This window comes from Diabrotica virgifera, chromosome 2 (assembly GCF_917563875.1).
Source record: "Diabrotica virgifera virgifera chromosome 2, PGI_DIABVI_V3a".
In the NCBI taxonomy this organism is placed as follows: domain Eukaryota; kingdom Metazoa; phylum Arthropoda; class Insecta; order Coleoptera; family Chrysomelidae; genus Diabrotica; species Diabrotica virgifera.
In genome coordinates, this window is record NC_065444.1 from 200,350,780 (window position 1) to 200,362,852 (window position 12,073).

Consider the following 12,073-nt stretch of genomic DNA (forward strand, 5'->3'; position numbering starts at 1 on the left):
TTTGCAAAATAAATTTTGCAATCCAGCTTTCTCCAAAAAAATTCATTTTTTTTAATGTTGCAGGACTGAAAATAAAGCAGATAGAAAGTTGAATTTTTTTTGCTTATAGAAGTGTACTGTACCTTTCATTTGCAATTTGCAAAATTAAAATCGATTAATTACCACGGCGTCAGAATTTTTTTTTAAATAAACATTAATTTTTGGTGCTACGCGCAGGACAGACGTGTTCGATTCACGTAAGTTGATTTCCACCAAAATTTCGTCCAATCTTTATCTAATATAATATTTTCTTACTCTATATTTTGTTGTATTTTAATATTTTAATTCCACAAAAATCAAACTAATTTTATTATTGTTTGTCAAATATTGTTTAAACAATTGCATATGTTTAAAAATAATAAACTTTTATTCTCTAAGTTAAAATATATGAACAAAGAAAGTTTTTGCTAAAAAAAGTGTTATTTCAAAGGATAGAGTATGTGTTTTTATTTTGCAATAAACAAATTTATTTATTTATATCGAAATGTAATAAAAATTAAAATGTATCAATCATTATCAAAGGTCATTGGAATGACCAATCAGAGCAAACTATCCGCTGTCCTGCGCGTAGCACCAATAAGTAATGTTTTTTTAAAAAAAATCGTGACGCCGTGGTAGTTAATCGATTTTAATTTTGCAAATTGCAAATGAAAGGTACAGTACACTTCTATACGTAAAAAAATTCAACTTGCTATCTGCTTTATTTTCAGTCCTGTAACATTTTGAAAAAATGAATTTTTATTGCGAAAGCTGGATTGCAAAATTTATTTTGCAAAATATATTGAACCGATCTTAATGAAATTTACAGTATTGTTTTACTGTATCATAAAGTTTTTCTGGGTGAAATATGAAGGTCCTAAGTGTAGCATAAATGGCTGAAAAACGTAAAATGCGAATACTTGTTTTTGTATGGTTTTTTCGCAATTATTGCTATTTTGCAACAAGGGTGACTATTTTTTAAATTTTTAACCAATTCTATATTGTAGAAAATTTAATTACGCAACTTTTATGTTAGTACAACTTTTCTCGGAAATGAATACTTTTAAAGTTATAATCAAAAAACGAAGAAAAAAATCGAATTTTTCATTCATTTTTTGACATTTTGATTATTTAAACAATGTTGCGGACCTTTCTGAGAGGAAGGATAACTCAAATATTATTATTTGAGTTATTTTCAAGCAATTTCTGCAAAAAAATATGAGTCACCTCTCAACGTCCAAATGTACTAATATTTTTACAGATGCGCCCTGGTCTAGTAGTTTATTTTCAAGTTTCGGATTTAAAAAACAAAAAAACTGACTGATGTAGTGGCAACTATTCAAAACTGATAATAATGACTAATTGGCATGATTCTATATTTTATTTTGTTACAGTAAACTTTGGCCGTTAGTGTCTTAAATAAGCAAAATAAATTAGAAAATGTAGGTAGGTTGTGGGATATGAGCTCAAAGACACAATGGAGGAGAGACCAGAAGTATAAATAGAACATGTAATTATAGTCAATATTGATCCTTTCACGATGCTACATCAATATTATGTTTACTTCACTTCCTTCAATATTATGTTCCTTAATATTTCAGCATAATTTTGTCGATATTGCTATTATCTACAGTAAACAATAATTATTATATACAGTAAACAAGTTTTTACAATTGTCAAGTAATTTTGAAATGAAATGTATTATTCCTTTTCAAAGCAGTATACATCCCATAAAACAGTCGAAAGTGGGTCACCACTTTCATAAAATAGTGTCGAATCAATCCCCCTAGCCCTAGAATAACGACGACATTTCAACAAGGCGCCGAAAGGGAGTTAAAAACAGGTTAATGAACCGTAAAAAATAACGCGTAAATCGGACTAAACCTAAAGATCGTAACATTATCGAATTTTTACCCTAAAAAAACTGTTAAGTTTTCTAGGAAATAAATGGAATATTTGGAAATTATTACAGAAAAGAATACAAATGAGTGAACAAGAAATCAACACACAAAACTACTGCAATAAGGTAGTGATCATATGATTAAAAAAAATGATGTATTGTGTAAAAATTAGTCATGAGGTAGTAATTGTTTTTTGCTTAACTTAGGATTTCACCCGAGGGCCGCAGACGTTCGGATTCAATAAACGTCTCTTTGTAAAGACAATGAAGTCGACTTTACTAAGTAACAAGACATTTACTCAATATACACAGACTCGTTACTCCCCTGAGCTAGTGATACTAACTACGTGACTAAAGGTTCCAAACCAGCGCCAGAAAACACAACATGGGATTTACTGCGGCCCGACGCGACGCGTCAAACAACCCAACATTTTTGTCATACAGAGTTATTTTCCTAACTAATAGTGCGGAAAGTAATACTTTCACGCACGAGACTGCCGTTGACCCGAACGACGCGATAGCGGAGTTCGGGAAGCAGTCGAGTGCGGGGAAGACACTTTCCGCATGAGTTAGGAACAATATTTTTTCTAGGGCCGTACGTTTGGAAAAAAGCCACAAAAAACAGAGTTATATCAATTTTTATTTAGAAGTGAAAATACACAAATTAATTCTTTGACAAGATTGTCAAAACCAAACTTTCAATATACATAATGGGTTCCCACGACAACGATATTGGTTTACATTACGACGATTCAAAATCATTGTAATTGTCTACTGATCTGACTTTTAAATATTATGTCAAAATAATTTTATTTCATCGAATTATCAGTAGTAATTGCACAAGAGCTCTGAAATTATTGAATTTTTCCCGAGTGACACTTTGACAGTTTTAATTTCACGAGCCGAAGGCGAGTGCAATTATGTCAAAGTGTCACGAGAGCAAAAATTCTATATTAATTTCAGAGGTCGAGTGCAATTTGTTGCGATTATTTCATGAATAAAACTGTTCAAAACCAAAATTTTATTGTAATTTATTTATGTAAGTACCATTAAACACACAGTTTTTATAAATATTTGACGATTTAGACAAGGCGAAAACGGCGGGTTCGAAGGGAAAAATATTCCCATGAGATTTTTTTGCATAATCACATTCGTGAGATATCCCAGAATAAGGTTCAAGAAGTCGCCCAAGTGAAAAGTGGGCCAATTTTTTTTTAATCAAATTGCAAGAATCAATATTTTTGGCCCGAACAATTTTTTCTTTAATTTCTTGGACCATTCTGGACAAAAAAGGTCTCTTATAATTTTTCTCTAAAGTTGATCGTTTTCGACTTATAAGCAATTTAAAATTGAAAAAAACGAAAAATGGCGATTTTCAAGGCTTAATAACTCGGTTAAAAGTTATTATTATGAAAGTCAATATATGACTAAATCAAAGTTTGAAGCCCCCCCCTAGAAGATCCTGAAAAAATTTTTGTCATTATTTTATTACTAAGCTGTTATTTTTAAGTAATAATAATAAGCGCCATGCACGTGTGCGGGCCTGTAAATGCTGAGTGCGAGAGAGAAGCTATTCCAGCAGTCCAATTGTGCATCTTACTCGCACTCACATTTACAGCAGCGTCAATAGGATACAACCACTCATTGTTATTAATTAAAAATAACAGCTTAGTAATAAATTAATGACACAGATTTCTTCAGGATCATGTAACGGCGACTTTACACTTTGATTTAGTCGCTTACTGACTTTCATAATAATAATTTTTGACCGAGTTATTAAGCCTTAAAAATGGCCATTTTCGCGTTTTTCAAATTTAAACTTGCTTATAACTCGAAAAAGATCAACTTTAGAGAAAAATTATAAGAGACCTTTTTTGTCCAGAATGGTCCAAAAAACCTAAAAAGAATTAGTCCGGGCCAAAATATTGATTTTTGCAATTTGATTAAAAAAAAATTGGCCCACTTTTCTCGTGGGCGACTTCTTGAACCTTATTCTGGGATGTCTCACGAATGTGATTATGCAAAAATATCTCATGGGAATATTTTTCCCAACGAACCCGCCGTTTCCGCCTTGTCTAATTGAAAGTCATCACTTTTATAATTTTTAAAACATTAATTGTCATTAATGTCACTGAATGTATTTTTTCGTAGCAACGAAGGGCATCTGACGTAATATACTTAACGACGGGAGATTATCAAAAATTATCGATTTAATTCAGATTTCTGTAGCTTTCTATTGGTCAGAATCTCCTATGAATGAAATAATCAGTAGTAATTGCACAAGAGCTCTGAAATTATTGAATTTTTCCCGAGTGACACTTTGACAGTTTTAATTATGTCATAGTGTCACGAGAGCAAAAATTCTATATTAATTTCAGAGGTCGAGTGCAATTTGTTGCGATTATTTCATGAATAAAACTGTTCAAAACCAAAATTTTATTGTAATTTATTTATGTAAGTACCATTAAACACACAGTTTTTATAAATATTTGACGATTGAAAGTCATCACTTTTATAATTTTTAAAACATTAATTGTCATTAATGTCACTGATTGTATTTTTTCGTAGCAACGAAGGGCATCTGACGTAATGTACTTAACGACGGGAGATTATCAAAAATTATCGATTTAATTCAGATTTCTGTAGCTTTCTATTGGTCAGAATCTCCTATGAATGAAATAATCAGTAGTAATTGCACAAGAGCTCTAAAATGCTATATTAATTTTAGAGTTCGAGTGCAATTTGTTGCGATTATTTCATGAATAAAACTGTTCAAAACCAAAATTTTATTGTAATTTATTTATAAGTACAAATTAGTACAATTAAACACAAAGTTTTTATAAATATTTGACGATTGAAAATCATCACTTTTATAATTTTTAAAACATTAATTGTCATTAATGTCACTGAATATATTTTTTCGTAGCAACGAAGGGCATCTGACGTAATATACTTAACGACGGGCAATTATCAATTTAATTCAGATTTCTGTAACTTTCTATTGGTCAGAATCTCCTATGAATGAAATAATCGCGCTAATTTCATTAACACATGAACACAATAAGATAAATTTGAAATAAATTAGTAAATAATATCTAAATATTAGTTTATTGCATGTATTATAATATATTATCATGCCATATTACAAGGTATTTTACTTTCCCGCAAGCCGTTCGGGAAAATTTACTTTCACTCACGCCGTGCGGGAAAGTGCAACTGTCGGAAACGAAATGCGTGCGTGAAAGTGGCTCTTCCGGCTTTTTTAATATTCGTAAAAAACGATCCATTAAAATAAAAATTACTATTGTGGTTATCCATTTTTTTCTTAAGTGGAATCCACTTTTTGATATCTTGAGGTAACGCCTCACTTGTAAAAGTAGCGCATCCAATTCTTCTTTCTACTACTTTCCACTACCACCAACGAAGGCTAGTAGACGGAGAGGCAGCGCTGAAAAATCTCTTTGAATTTACTAAAGCTAAATTTTTCACAGTTGATTACTGTGCTTGTGTAGAGAAACATGCTGCGGTCGGTCAAGCGAAACGTAGAACAGGGGTTACTGAGAGGATATCAAAGTTGCTTTCCTACGAAGGTAATTAAATCCGTTTACTAAGGCTGAAAATCAGTACACACATTCTAAATTGAATATAAATAAAAATTATTATAGTCGGTCAGCTGTATGACGGGACAGAGCCGGTGTCGGCCCCAATGAATGTACAGGGTTATTTACTATATTTTGACCCCCTTGTATCCTTCTTTATTAACAGAATTAGAAAAAATGTAAAATACAAAAGTTATTCGATTTTTTAATTATGATTTTTTGACATATATATCGTACTAGTGACGTCATCCATCTGGGCGTGATGACGTAATCGACTATTTTTTAAATGAGAATAGGGGTCGTGTGCTAGCTCATTTGAAAGGTTATTCAATTCTCTATACAGTACTATAAACATTAAGATCATTATTGACACAGGGTGTCCAAAAATTCTTTTTGAATTATTAATTAAACACTTAATTTAATTAAATTTTTTTTTGAAACCCTGTATAATTAATAATGTTTATGTTTATATTACTGAATAGGCAATTGAATAACCTTTCAAATGAGCTAGTACTCGACCCCTATTCCCATTTAAAAAAATAGTCAATTACGTCATCGCGCCCAAATGGATGACGTCACTAGTACGATATATATGTCAAAAAATCATAATTTAAAAATCGAATAACTTTTGTATTTTACATTTTTCTAATTCTGTAAATAAAGCAGTTTACAAGGGGGTCCAAATATAGTGAATAACCCTGTACATTCACTGGGGCCGACCGACCGGCTCTGTCCCGTCATACAGCTGACCGACTATAATAACTTTTATTTATATTTAATTTAGGATGTGTGTACTGATTTTCAGCCTTAGTAAATGGATCTAATTACCTTCGTAGGAAAGCAACTTTGATACCCTCTCAGTAACCCCTGTTCTACGTTTCGCTTGACCGACCGCCGTATGTTTCTCTACACAATCACAGTAATCAACTGTGAAAAATCTAGCTTTGGTAAATTATATAGGAATTATATCCATTTATACAAATTAAATGAAACATATTTGTGTATTTCTTTAAGTTAACATTAATAGAACTCTTTAAGTATTATTTCTACGCGTATATAACAAAATATGTCTAGTGGCTGTAATGCTAGTGTACTCGGCAAAGTGATTCTAAAAAAGAACACACCTACCGCCTAAATATTTCGTGTTGGTATCATGTGACGTCACGGGCTATGACGCGGATGACGTGCAACGGTAAGTAAATTAGATGGAGTATACATAGTAATGCGGCGCTTTTACATACATAGCTCCGCAAAACCGCAATAATTATACTTTTGTCAGCAGAATCGGAACTTTGCTAATAATCTAAATGGGTTTCATATTTCATTTTCATATTGTACGTGTAGTAAGCATTAATGCCTTTGTAAAAAATACCGAAAGTGCACTTGTATAATTTTGTTATTTGTAGTTTTTTCAAAGACAGGAAGCGCAAGTTTCCTTGAAGAGAAGAGTTCGGCTTGCGCCCCTTGGATTTGGCGCCCGGGCACCCCGGGTTAAGATGGCCCTGGGTAAGAGTGGCAAACTTTTTTGCATATTTTTTGGGGTACCAAAATTGGCATTTTCAGCAAAATTCAGTTTGTTCTAGAGGTCACTGACGACTTGACTACTAGTCGTCACGGAGTATAATCAAGCATATCTTAATTCTTCTTGATTAATTAATTTAAAAAATTGTGCATTAAAATGTATGCAGAAATAAAAAACAATTTTAAATATTTTAACTCACAATAAAATCGACTTTTGTCAAAAAAGTTCAAACTGTTCGATTTATTACTCCTGTAACTTCAGAACACTTGAAAACAAAGACATTCCTCTCATGGATTTGTAATTAATAATTCAATGTTATAAAAGTTAGTCGATAAATAGACGATTACGGTAATATGACCTATATCGGAAACAAGTTATCACGATATTGTCATAGTACACTACATAATCGTCTTGAAGTAATTCAATAAAACCAGTAGAATAAATACCTATAGAATTTTATCTGCTGATTTCTTTACACGTCATTGACCACCACGTTACGACTTGTATGAATAAAAGAGACGTGTTCAGAGTTATAAACATTACGAAAATGTAAGGATGTATATACAGTATGTCCCTGTAAGTTGTATCCATATGGAAAACTTTTTTATTATTAATTTTACGAAAAAAAGTTATTCTTTATAAAAAGTTCTGCATGGTCCAAAACCTAAGATTCAACCATCAGATATCAAATTTTATGAATATTACACGAGGTATGTCAAAAAGTTTGAATTTCATTCAAGAGTAAAGTAGCTTTATTTTTCACAATATTGAAAATTGCTATTATGAAAAGTTGTTTGGAATTAAAAACTATATTCTAATATGCAATTACATCCTTCTACTTGAAAAAATTTTTCTTTGAAAATTAAGGATAACTAACATTATTTTCAGTAATTTTAATTCTAATAACTCTTTTATTATTAATTTTAAGAAAAAAGTGATTCTTAATAAAAAGTTCTGCATGGTCTAAAATACTCTAAAACCTAAAATACAACCATCTTATGTCAATTTACGAGTCAAATACGAGATATGTCAAAAAAGATAAATTTAGATCAAAAGTAAAGTACCTTTATAGTTCAAAATATTTCAATTAGAATGATGTAATTACATACTGAAACAGGGTTTTTAATTCTTAATAACTTTTCATAAAAACAATTTTCGATATTGTGAAAAATAAAGGTACAGTCGGAAAAATGAAAGAATACCCATGAACGAACATATAAAACACGCTGTATTTTCCTGTCATCATGTCGCAAAGAAAATTGCCCAGCGCAAGTACATGTAATAATAATTATTACATGTACCTGTGCTGGCCAATTTTTTGTGTGACACGGTGACAGGAAAATACAGCGTGTTTTTTATGTTCGTTCATGGGTATTCTTTCATTTTTTCTACTGTATTTTACTCTTGAGCAAACATATTTTTTGACATACCTTGTATAAAATTGATAAAATTTGACATAAGATGGTTTTATTTTAGATTTCAGACCATGCAGAACTATTTATTAAGAATCACTTTTTTTCGTAAAATTAATAATAAAAGAGTTATCAGAATTGAAATAACTGGAAATAATGTTAGTTATCCATAACTTTTCAAAAAAAAAATTTTCAATTAGAAGGATGTAATTGCATATTAGAATATAGTTTTTAATTCCAAACAACTTTTCATAATAGCAATTTTCAATAAATAAATAAATAAATGTGAAATAAATAAATAAATTAAATAAATGTGAAAAATAAAGCTACTTTACCCTTAAGTGAAAATCATACTTTTTGACATTCCTCGTATAATATTCATAAAATTTTATATCTGATGGTTAAATCTTAGGTTTTGGACCATGCAGAGCTTTTTATGAAGAATAACTTTTTTTCGTAAAATTAATAATAAAAAAGTTTTCCATATGGATACAACTTACAGGGACATACTGTATATACTTACAGGGTGCGCCAAACCTCTGGTTTTCTTTTATTACGGCTAAATTATGGGATATGCAAAAAATGTTTATAACAAAATTAATGTATATCGAAGCCGTCTATAATTTAAAATTATTTTCGATTATACAGGGTGAGTCAGAACGACGGTATGAACCAAAGTTGTGTTTTTTAAATAGAACACCCTATATATTAAATCATTTTTAAATATGTTTTTTAAAAATATTAAGAATTTATATAAGGTATTACAATCCTGAAGTTAACAATTTTCGAAATATGTACAATTTTATTGAGAAAAATGGTAATATTCAAAGGGCTGTGAATTAGGCTGTCAAGGTAATAAAAGCTTAAATGACTTGTCAAAGTGTTTTTAGTATACTGTTATTTTTAAATAAATTAACATATTTGACATATAAAATATACAGTGTGATCACTATTGAAAATACAAAATTTTCTCATTTTTTAAAATGGGACACCCTGTATATTAGTATTGCCTTTTGTAGTAAATATTACAACCTTTCTTTTGGTATAAGGTTGTATGTACCTAGCATGTTTCGTTTTGTAGATATTTAAAAAAACTATAGATTTTACGTTTTTGCGGATTTTTTATTAAAAGTTTTTTTTGCAAAAAAAAATAATTATAATCTTGTTTTAGAAACATACATTAAATTAAAATATCAAATATGAAAACAAAAACGTAATTAAAGATTAAAATAAATCGTATACTAGTACAATTCAATTGATTGAATAACTTAAATTTATTTTACAATAAAATATTTCACCATACTAATGAATGCATAAATTAGTTACTAAATTAAATAAACAACCAAATTTGATATCTACCCTAGTAATTTTTCTACCACAGCAACTTTCCTGTAGCAAATTAATTGTTAGTTATATTGTATTTACAAGTAAGATCAGTTAAACTTTTAATTTACATTTTAAATTTACTTACATCTTGAGAACATAATAATTATAAAGTATGCTTTGAAACAAAGGAATCTTCAATGTATCAGCCACATTATTTATTAATATAAATAGTATTAAATGGTGTCACAATAGCTGGTACTACTTTTGTAGTTGAAATTTTTGTAACAATTTTTTATATTTTAAATTTTAATTTTTCAACCGAACAATTTTGGTGGATATGACATTTGTTTTGGGCGAAACCATTAGAAAGTATTACCAGCTTTTGTGGCACCACTACATAGATAGTATTTACTTCATAATATACTTCTATAACGTTCATTTGTTTCAAAGCATACTTTATACGTTCTCAAGATGTAGGTAAATTAAAAAGTTATTAACTGACATAACTAACAAAATTGGGTACAATAAAGTTACTAGGGTAGAAAAATTTCTAGGGTAGATTTTAAAATTGGTTGTTTAATTTAATAATTAATTTATCCATATTAATTACTTATTAGTATGGTAAAATATTGTTTGTAGCATAATTTTAAAGATATTAAATTCAATTAAGTTGCACTTGCATACGTTTTATTTTAATCTTTAATTACGTTTTTATTTTCATCTTTGATATTTTAGTGTATGTTTCTAAAATCAGATTATAATTTTTTTTTGCAAAAAAATTAAATTAAAATTATCGCGGATATAAAATATCCGCGAAACGTAAAATCTATAGTTCTTTATTAAATATTTACAAATCCAAACATGTTTACAAAACTATGTACATACAACCTTATACCAAAAGAAAGGTTGTAATATTTACTACAAAATGCAATACTTATATACAGGGTGTTCCATTAAAAAAAATGAGAAAATTTTGTATTTGCAAATAATGATCACACTGTATATTTTATGGCTATAAGTAAAAGATATTAAATTATTTCAAAATGACACTATATTATAAAAACTTTGTCCTACCACTTAAATTTTTATTACCTTGGAAACATAAGCCACAGCCCTATAAATATTACCATTTTTCTAAATAAAAACGTAAATATTTCGAAAATTATTAACTTTAGGCCTATAAGACCTTATACAAATTTTTCATATTTTTAAAAACTGTATTTAAAAATGATTTAATATATAGGGTGTTCCATTTAAAAAAACACAACTTTGGTTCGTACCGTCGTTCTGACTCACCCTGTATAATCTAAAATAATTTTAAATTATAGACGGTTTTGATATACATTAGTTTTGTTAAAAACATTTTTTGTATATCCCATATTTTAGCCGTAATCAAAGAAAACCAGAGGTTTGGCGCACCCTGTATATGTCTTTACAATTACAGAGACAACATGGAAATAGATTTACAGTAAATATTAAATTATTTTCGTCATTTATCGGTCATATCGTTAATACAGGGTGTTTCATTAAGAATTTTCCATATAGTAACTGGAGAAACCTTGGCAGAAAATACGAAGATTTAACCTAAAACACTTATATAAAATATTCCTCTTTACCGAGATACAGAGTGTTTTATTACAAAGGCCCGAAGGAGAAAGTGCTGTAAACCTGACCATTGCTCTTCGAGGAGATGCCTTAGAGCAGATCATAGCCGTAGAGGAGACACTCGTAATGGAGTAAGATTACAAAAACGATGGCTAGAGCAAACGATCAAAGCAAAAGAAGGGAGAAACTGGCTCCAAATAGCACAAAACAGAGGAGATTGAAGAACTCATGGGGAGGCGTTCGTCCAGGAGTGGATGCAAACATGCTGAAGAAAAAAAGACTAAACATGCAATATTGTCACGAACATTTAGAGCATGTCTACCAGACACAGTTCAAAAATCGAAAACAAAAGCGAGATGAGGCTCTGCAAGAATATGAGGTAGATATTTGGAAAAGTTGTTCCAAATATTCTAACCCCACGTACCAAATTCCATGACAAAATTCGCACTTTTAGTTTTTTCAGTATTTGTAGTCAGGATCCTAAAACATACAATTGGCTATCCCGAGGTGCAGCTCGGGACAACCATTGGCGAAGGCGCAAAAAAATGTAGTCTAACCTAGCCCCAAAAAGTTCCCGGAAATTCTCGTCCATTACGGCTAGACAAGCCACAGTTACAGCGATGTGCTTAGCGTAAAGAATGAGAGACTCATATCATTCTGTTCTGTTCTTTAGGCGGATTTGAAAAGTGCC

At 30.1% G+C, this 12,073-nt stretch overlaps 1 protein-coding gene across 1 annotated transcript in view; it reads right to left on the reverse strand.

Moving 5' to 3' along the window:
• Nucleotides 1-12,073, reverse strand: part of LOC126880347 (CD63 antigen-like) — a 179,902-nt gene that overhangs the window by 132,757 nt on the left and 35,072 nt on the right. The gene's annotated exons all lie outside the window — the stretch shown is intronic.